The sequence below is a fragment of the Gadus morhua genome, chromosome 14 (genome assembly GCF_902167405.1).
Source record: "Gadus morhua chromosome 14, gadMor3.0, whole genome shotgun sequence".
Taxonomy (NCBI): Eukaryota; Metazoa; Chordata; class Actinopteri; order Gadiformes; family Gadidae; genus Gadus; species Gadus morhua.
This window is the reverse complement of record NC_044061.1, coordinates 3,432,565-3,440,474: the sequence shown is the minus strand read 5'-3', so window position 1 is coordinate 3,440,474 and position 7,910 is coordinate 3,432,565.

Genomic DNA, 7,910 nt, shown 5'->3' with positions numbered 1-7,910 from the left:
GTATGAGCAGGAGAGTCGTGTCCGGAGAAAGTGAGCTTTAGAGAAAGGGAGCGAGCGCATGGTTATCCATCACGGCGGGACCTGAGAGAAGGCTAGGGGACAACAGGGAAGGTTAATATGCTTCTGGCTCCGATTGAGGCCCTCATCTATTCACCAACAAATCTCCCATGACAAGAGTGGTACAGCTGCTCTCCTCTGCCGTCCTCCACAGACGCCCGTAAAAGACATTAGATGGGCTCAGCCCTGACACACAATACAGAGGCTTCTTCAGAGAGCACAAGGGGGGCGTCTCTGTTCAAGTAGCATTCTGGGTTAGGAGGACAGCTAAAAGCCAGTTGGAAATATCCCCGACACAGAAAAGTTTATCTGTTTGGATTTTGGAATTATATCCGTGGGGAAGTCAACATGGCTTTCGGTAGTTGATAATAGCAACCTAAGGATAAGACTCTGGACACAAAAGAGGGATTTTTAGAGAAAATGAAAATGCAAGTTTTTTAAACTGTGGCAGAATGTGTGACCCCAAGCATGTGCTTGATATTTAACCAGACATTTCGCTGCTCTCCCTTTCAGCAGCTTTGTGATGCTAACTTCCTCTCCCCGTGTGTTGCCTGCATACCGCGGTGCCGCGTCTCAGACCGAGCAGAGGGCAGAGCGGAGAGAGGTGACTGAACCCTCGGTGCGGCAAAGAAAGAATAATGATCCACACTTTGCCATGCAATCTGGCCTCACACGGCTCCAATTAACAGAGCAGCTTTAGCCGCCGTTTGGCACACTCCCCCGTACGGCGTTTAGTACGGCCTGGCACCGAGATGCTGACAGACAGAAAAGCATGATCGCTCATCTCCCTCAAGCAAATCTAACCGGGAGCCAATACCTGCCCGCACGATGCAGGGGTCACAGGATTTATTCACCAGCAGGGCATGAATATAAACTCTGATCCAGAGTGGGAAAAATCCTTTGAAAGACGTCTCTATAAAAATGCGTCACGCATGGCATGATTCTCCGAGTGGCGAGGTGTTGCCGGAATAAAACCAGATTTTCTACAGCGTGGGGAGAAGAGACTGTATCACTCAGGTTTTGCCCAGAGAGATGTGTTAGCTGGAAGGAAGTACAAATAAAAAAATAGAGAATTAAAGCAGTGTCTTTGAAGCAGGAATAGTGGCAGAGCATAATCTGTTGGCTAATTTTCTGAGAATTTTCCTGAGGTGGAATAAACAAACGCACTCTATTCATGTGTGCGCTATGTGGCAGCCTTTGAAAGGCTACACCTCAACACTACAATACATGCATGCTGCTTTTATTAGAAAAAAGCGGCACTTGACGCTGAAGGCATCACAACTGATTATTTCAATGCTTTTTAATGCAGTTGAACTCGTCCCCCGCAGCTTTTCTCAGTGACGTGTACACACACAAACGGGGGAAAGGAAAAAATCTATTAAGAAGTGAGGCTTTGCGTTCATCCACTTGTGTTGTGTGTCTCCTATCCCTCAGTGAGAGATGTTCCTGTCCTCGCTAGCTTGGTGCCACACCACGACGAGCCAATGGATTTCATTTGCATGTGTTGTGTTCGTTTCTTTTCTAAATCACATCATTTTTTTTATCCCCTCTCTCTGTTGCATCCGCTTTGCTGGGTCTTTGTCCCCTGGGCAACTCGTTAATACCAAAGGCGCAATGTTTCCCATGAAAGACGTGTTTACCGGTCTGTTTGACTGGCTTACAGACAACAAGAGACATTAACATTTAAATGTCTTCATATTTTTATTTCCCTGCATTTACATGTATATAGAGGGATGTCAGGTGGCTAGCATTTCTGTTTGTGTGCCATGGATTTGCACACAACATGATGACATTGCAGTCAATGCAAAGGGGAATGCTGGCAATTGACTGGGGAGGGAAAAAAACATGTGTATTAAATCTGAAGGCAGGTTCAATTATTATAGGCGGCATGTGGCTCAGGATGTAGAGCGGGTTGCCAGAAGGATGCTAGTTTGATCCCATGCTCCTCCTAGTTGTGTGCTGAGGGGTTCCTGACCAAGACGCCGGCCTAACCATGAATGCTCCAGACGAGCTGGCTGACACCACTGTCGGTGTGTGAATGTGTGCATGAATGGGTGAATGTTAGGCGATATTGTGACGCGCTTTGAGTGGTCGCTTGCTAGAAAAGCGCTAAATAAATGTAGTAAATTTACTAAATGTAAATAAGACCACAATGTAAGATGTTTGATATTCAACAGCTCATACGGCCACTTGAATTTTAATATTCCTCCTCTTGAGTCATAAACCTCGGCGTCACAGGTAGTAAAGCTAATAAACGTTGATCCGTTTCCAGACTTGAGTCACCGCTGCGTTCATGGAGATGAGGAGCATCCCTTTGTGTTTACAAAAAACGAACACCGCAGAGCTGTCCTCTTCAATTACCGCCGGCGGCGCTGTGACCACGTATAATCAATACGTCTGCATATTCATGCCCATAGCCGGCCTCAGCCGCTCCCGAATTTCATCCCGTTTTCAGCAGCCTGACAACTCCGATCACATGACACCCCGAGACTTCAGCACGCTGAAAATTTCCATCGTTGGAGAGAAGAATATGAATTTAAGATTAGGGGAGAGCTTGGGGTATTTTAGGGGCAGATCCTGCCTCTATTGGCAGTACAGCCCGAGTGTGGGAAACGTAGGTGTGTGGACGCACTTATTGTATGTTGTACTTGCCTGCACTTAAAAATAGTACTTAGCATTGTGTAGCATCTTATCCTAGCTATCTTTGTTGTTTGTGGGGAATGGGTTAACCTAGCCAATATTAGTGCTTGGCACTTGGTTCTATGAACATCCTTACTGTACCGACAGCGATATATTGTTTCTCCTTCTTCTGACAAATGTACTCATTGTAAGTTGCTTTGGATAAAAGCGTCTGCTAAGCGCCTAAATGTAAGATGTAAATGTAAGCGGAAAATTAAGCACTTAGTTTCCCAAATCGCTTGATTCCCTAATTTACACATGTTGACAATATGCGGTGCTTGTAATATTATCCGCTACCCGTTTTTATTACACTTTTTGTGCATGAAATGTTTGTCAATCCTCTTTCTTCTGCTAAATGCCCTAAATGTAAATGTAAATGTAGCTTTAGATCTGGCGGGAGCTTGATGTATTTTGATGACAGTTCTTGCCTATATTGGCACAATATCCCGAGTGTGGGAGGTGTTGTTGCAGGGCGCAACAAATATGATCCGTTAGGGACCGTGGCTCCTGGGACCGCCACCGCGAGCTCTACAAACATCTCTGTTATCCCTTCCAGAAGCATCCCTACCTCCCGCTGGGCCGGGCCTCTGGGGGACGGGGGCGGGGCTTGTGTTTAAAACTGACCGTGAGAGAAGCCTTTGTTCACGAATTGCTACCATCAATCTGAGAGCTGCTGTCAATCACAGACGCACCTCCCACACAGGACAAAGGAGCTCTCAAATAGGGGAAGGATGGAGAACCTCACAGAACGCAGCACGGTGTGAAGTACAGAGCATTAGTGAAGTGCAGATATGTTCACAAGTTCACACTTGGTATGATACAGCAAACCCCAATGCATTTTGAACGGACCTTTGTTTTAGACTGCGCAGGGTAGGCCTACGTGGTATACAGACACGTATACACAGACACACACGCCCTCTTGCTAGTCATACTGCCCTGCCCTCGACCACAGAATTGCATTTAACCTGGAGTTGGATGCTGCAACTCCTAGAGATGGAGTCACACTGTGTGTGTGTCTGTGTCTGTGTGCGTGTGTCTAGATGTGCGTTTGTGTCTAGGTGTGTGGTTGTTCGAAGTGTGTGTGTGTGGTTGTTCGAAGTGTGTGTGTGTGTGTGTGTGTGCGTCGGGGAGGCAGCGTCTAACAGCCAGAAGGCGAAGGACTGAGAGATGGCTTCTCAGGCTCACCAGACAAACAAAGCCATAGATCACAACACTGAGAAACAGCTTGAATCAAAGTTCAGGCGCCTCAGAACAACTTTAAAACAAAGCTCTGTGCCTCTGTAGCCTTGTCATGGTCGACGGAGCCCTTGTGCCTTCCCAGAACTTTATGCCTCTTGGTAAATATCTGGGGCCAGAGTGCAGGCAGTTATGTAGAGGTGGGATCAGTTTGACAGGGGGAACGCATGTAGGCAGCTGATGTTGGACATTTCTTCCCTGGCTGCCACCGCTGCTGCTGCTGCTCAGTTTCATAATCTACTGTTAGGAAACTGCGAATCAATGCACTGTTCTGTACAGTACTGAAGCTCTCAACATGACTTTCATTGTGCTGGGCTAACGTCTTTTTGAGGGACATTTTACTGTTAGGTGAACGACAATTTCCACTGATTCCTGCAACGCTTGTGGTTATAAGTACGATTTCATTCTGACCCAACAATCAACGATGTGAAGGCATGTATCAAATTAAGTGAAACCCTCAGCCCGTGTCATTCCTTTGAGAAGGAATGCAGCATAACCATTTCACAAGTTGCTGGAAATCTTGAAGTAGGCTACACAGACAAAAGAACCGGCTACAAGCACGGTGTATATTGCCAATAAGAACAGAGAGCATTTTTAGCTGCATAGCCAGTGCTGAAAAGCTTTGATGAATGATTGCTGATTATATTCTGAAATGTTTGTGTTTGTAATACTCAAGTGTTGTTTCTTTTGTGCGGCACATGTTGGTTTCACAGTTCAAAGGATTTTTTTAGGAAGATAGTTGAAGAATTGGAATATGTGTGGGGAATGTGTAATCATTTACAGATGAATACTTTCTAAATTAATTCAGAATCAGGTCATTTTTTATTCTAAATGACTGGAAGGAGTTCTTCTTCTTTTTCAATGTGATGAACATTTACAAAAATAAACAAATTTCCCTTTTAGTGTAGGCCTATATCTTTAACAACAACATGTGTTCTCAGAATGAGCATCTGAAATGCAATTCCTTTCAGCCTTAAACGAAATTGCTGAGACACGCTGTTTTGGATCCTATGTCATCAAAAACCTTTCTCAGGGGTAACTTCTGCCTTTGAGGAAGTTTATTTTGTGGGTGAATTTCAGTATGAAGGGGATGGGATGGGGTGCTGGTATTTCTCTTCAAGTGTAACACGTTTCCTGGTGACTAATAAAGATTGATATTGAACTGCCCCCTGGTGGACGTTGATATGTTTTGCAGGAGGGGCACAGGGCAACAGCATGATGCAGACGCGTCAGAAAACACCAGGGCCGGGCTGATGGCTGGCACAGCTGTACCCCAGGGGCAGAGGTGTCAAGTAACGAAGTACAAACTTATCTGTACTTTCTACTCCTTACTTTTTAAAAATGGCCTCGTTACTCCTATTTAATTTCGGCTTGTTTTTATTCCGCCGGCGTTCAAAAAAACACAAACAAAAAAACCTATCCAGATAATTCGCCCTGCACCGTATTGGTTGCAGGGCTGATCTTCAGTCCAAAAAGAGCATGCATTGGCTCGAAGAACTTTGAGAACCAGTTGCTTTTGCGGCTGAACAAAGCCTATTGGTAACTTTGTTGCATGGTCTTTGCATAACTGATGTAGATGCTGGTGTAGATATTGTGGTTTTATTTAACGAAATGTTTAATCACTAGCAAAAGTTTGGTTGGCACCTTCAGCTGGGCACTGCTGATTTGTTATGGTTCTGACTCGTTACATCTTAAATTCCTACAGCTAAGCTTGGATACATACATTTACATTCCAAATAAATTCTTTTTGATAAATTGCCTCTGAAGTTTGACTTTTTGCACCATTCCAATACTCATCATATCTTCCGCTCCATGAAACACATGCTCAGTAGTACACATATATGGTTCTTTAATGTATTTGCATTGTACTAATATGCGTTTAATTTCAATGAGCATAAATGTGTCTGAAACAGGTGCATGCATCCCAATTTTTTCAACATTAACATTATTCGTACGGTTCATCTACGTCACGTTTTCTGGAACGCCGCCATTTGCACGACCGATCTCGCCTAGTATGGCCACCCACACCGCTCATCTGAATGTTAGAGAGAGACAGAGGTATCTGGGGGGGGAAAAAAATCGATTTTAGGCTCCGATCCTTATTTGTTACCCCCAGTTTTTTTTTTGTCCATTAGTATCGGCCTCACGGTTGCCTCAAATCAATTTTCATGACATATATATTCATTTAGTCCACAACCCCTCCCCACACAGTGGAGATATCTTGAAAGCGTTCAAGAGCACTGATTCCTACCAATATGCTGTGGCTGGATGGGTGAAGGACGCTAAAGTGAGGCACTAATCTTTATCTGATAATGGCAAAGTTAAGTACTATATATTTGTGATTCTTGTGAACAGTTTGTGGTGGGTTACTATCATTGATCGTTGAAATCAGTCATCAAATCATAGACGATAATTTCGCCGGGGACGCTTGGGACGAGTTTTCTTCAAGATTCATTTTGTACCCACAACAAAACCCGATTTGAATTATTATGGATTATTTTGGACAATGAATGAGGTATTAATACCAATTGTATGTATGAGCATACTTGGCAAAATAGCTGATTGTAATTCTATAGGCCCCTGTGGCACGGACTAAGCTTGTGTCTTTAATGAAATTCTTTCCCCCTTGCATTACTTTTACTTTAATACTTTAAGTAGTTTTGAAACCAGTACTTTTATACTTTTACTTAAGTAAAAAGCTTGAGTTGATACTTCAACACTTCTACAGAAGTGTTTTTAAACGCTAGTATCTATACTTCTAGTATAGATGAGTAATGAATGCGAATACTTTTGACACCTCTGCCCAGGGGTAGGGGTACAGTTGTACCCCAGGGGTAGGTAGGGGTACACCAGGGTGTTGTGCTATGGCCATACTGACCTGTCCGGGGCAAGGGCTCACTTTGGATTGGTCAACAATGGTCTTGTTATCAGAAAACCCCACACGCAACGTCGCATTTATATAACCAATCTAGTTATTCAATTTAAATCAATTCAGTTCTATTTTTACAGTACAGGTATATTCTCAAAAGCTACTCGATTTATGACAGGGTTAGAATATAGGTCAAGGGACAACGGCACCTACGGTTATTTAAACATGTGAGGATATACTGAAGCCTCTACTTGGATGATACTTAAGTAACAAACACGTCCACTTTCTGTTTGACCGAGGCTTCTGCTCCAGGAAACAACCGGTAACTTCATGCAAGTGAATGATGGGTTTTTAATGGTTTGATTAAACAAATAGATTGAAGAGGATGCAACCTCAAAAATTAGATCCTGGAAATGTCTTTGTTTACAGGCTGTATAGGCTCTGCTGTTGGTCAATTATTTAAACCCACGCACTTCACTCTTTAGTGAACCAGAGTAAATCGAGGCACAGATTAATGACATTCACTGTAGCCCTTCCAGTGCCATGACCTGACAGACAACCGTGTCTGTCTGAAATGGCACTGTGCCAAAGGTCTCACCATCAAAATGCCAAACAAGATTGAGTGGAGGAAAAATATAATGTGTGGGGCTTTGAGCTCATCCATAATCACTGGGGTAGACAATATCCCATCAAAATGTCAAAAAAAAGGAACCCATCCCAATATTAAAGCCCTTAACTCGAGCCACGTGTGTATCCTAACGGATGCCTCGCTGACAACATTTTCCCAGTAGTGTACTAGCCTTGATTCAAGCTGCTGTCTTTTCTTCCCGGTAGTTCATCTGTTTTTCCCCCCAGGTCATGGCAACAAGTGAAAAACTATATGATCATCGCATGAGCAGAAGCAATCCCCACTAACTCAGGACTCAAACGCCTACAACAGCTATTCTCCTTCTGAGAGACGCAGTCTCACTGAATGTACTCTTCATGGATGCGAGCAGTGTGCACGTTCTGTTCATTTTCCGGAGCTCATTATATAGGCCTAGAGGACCCCACGATAATCTGACACGAG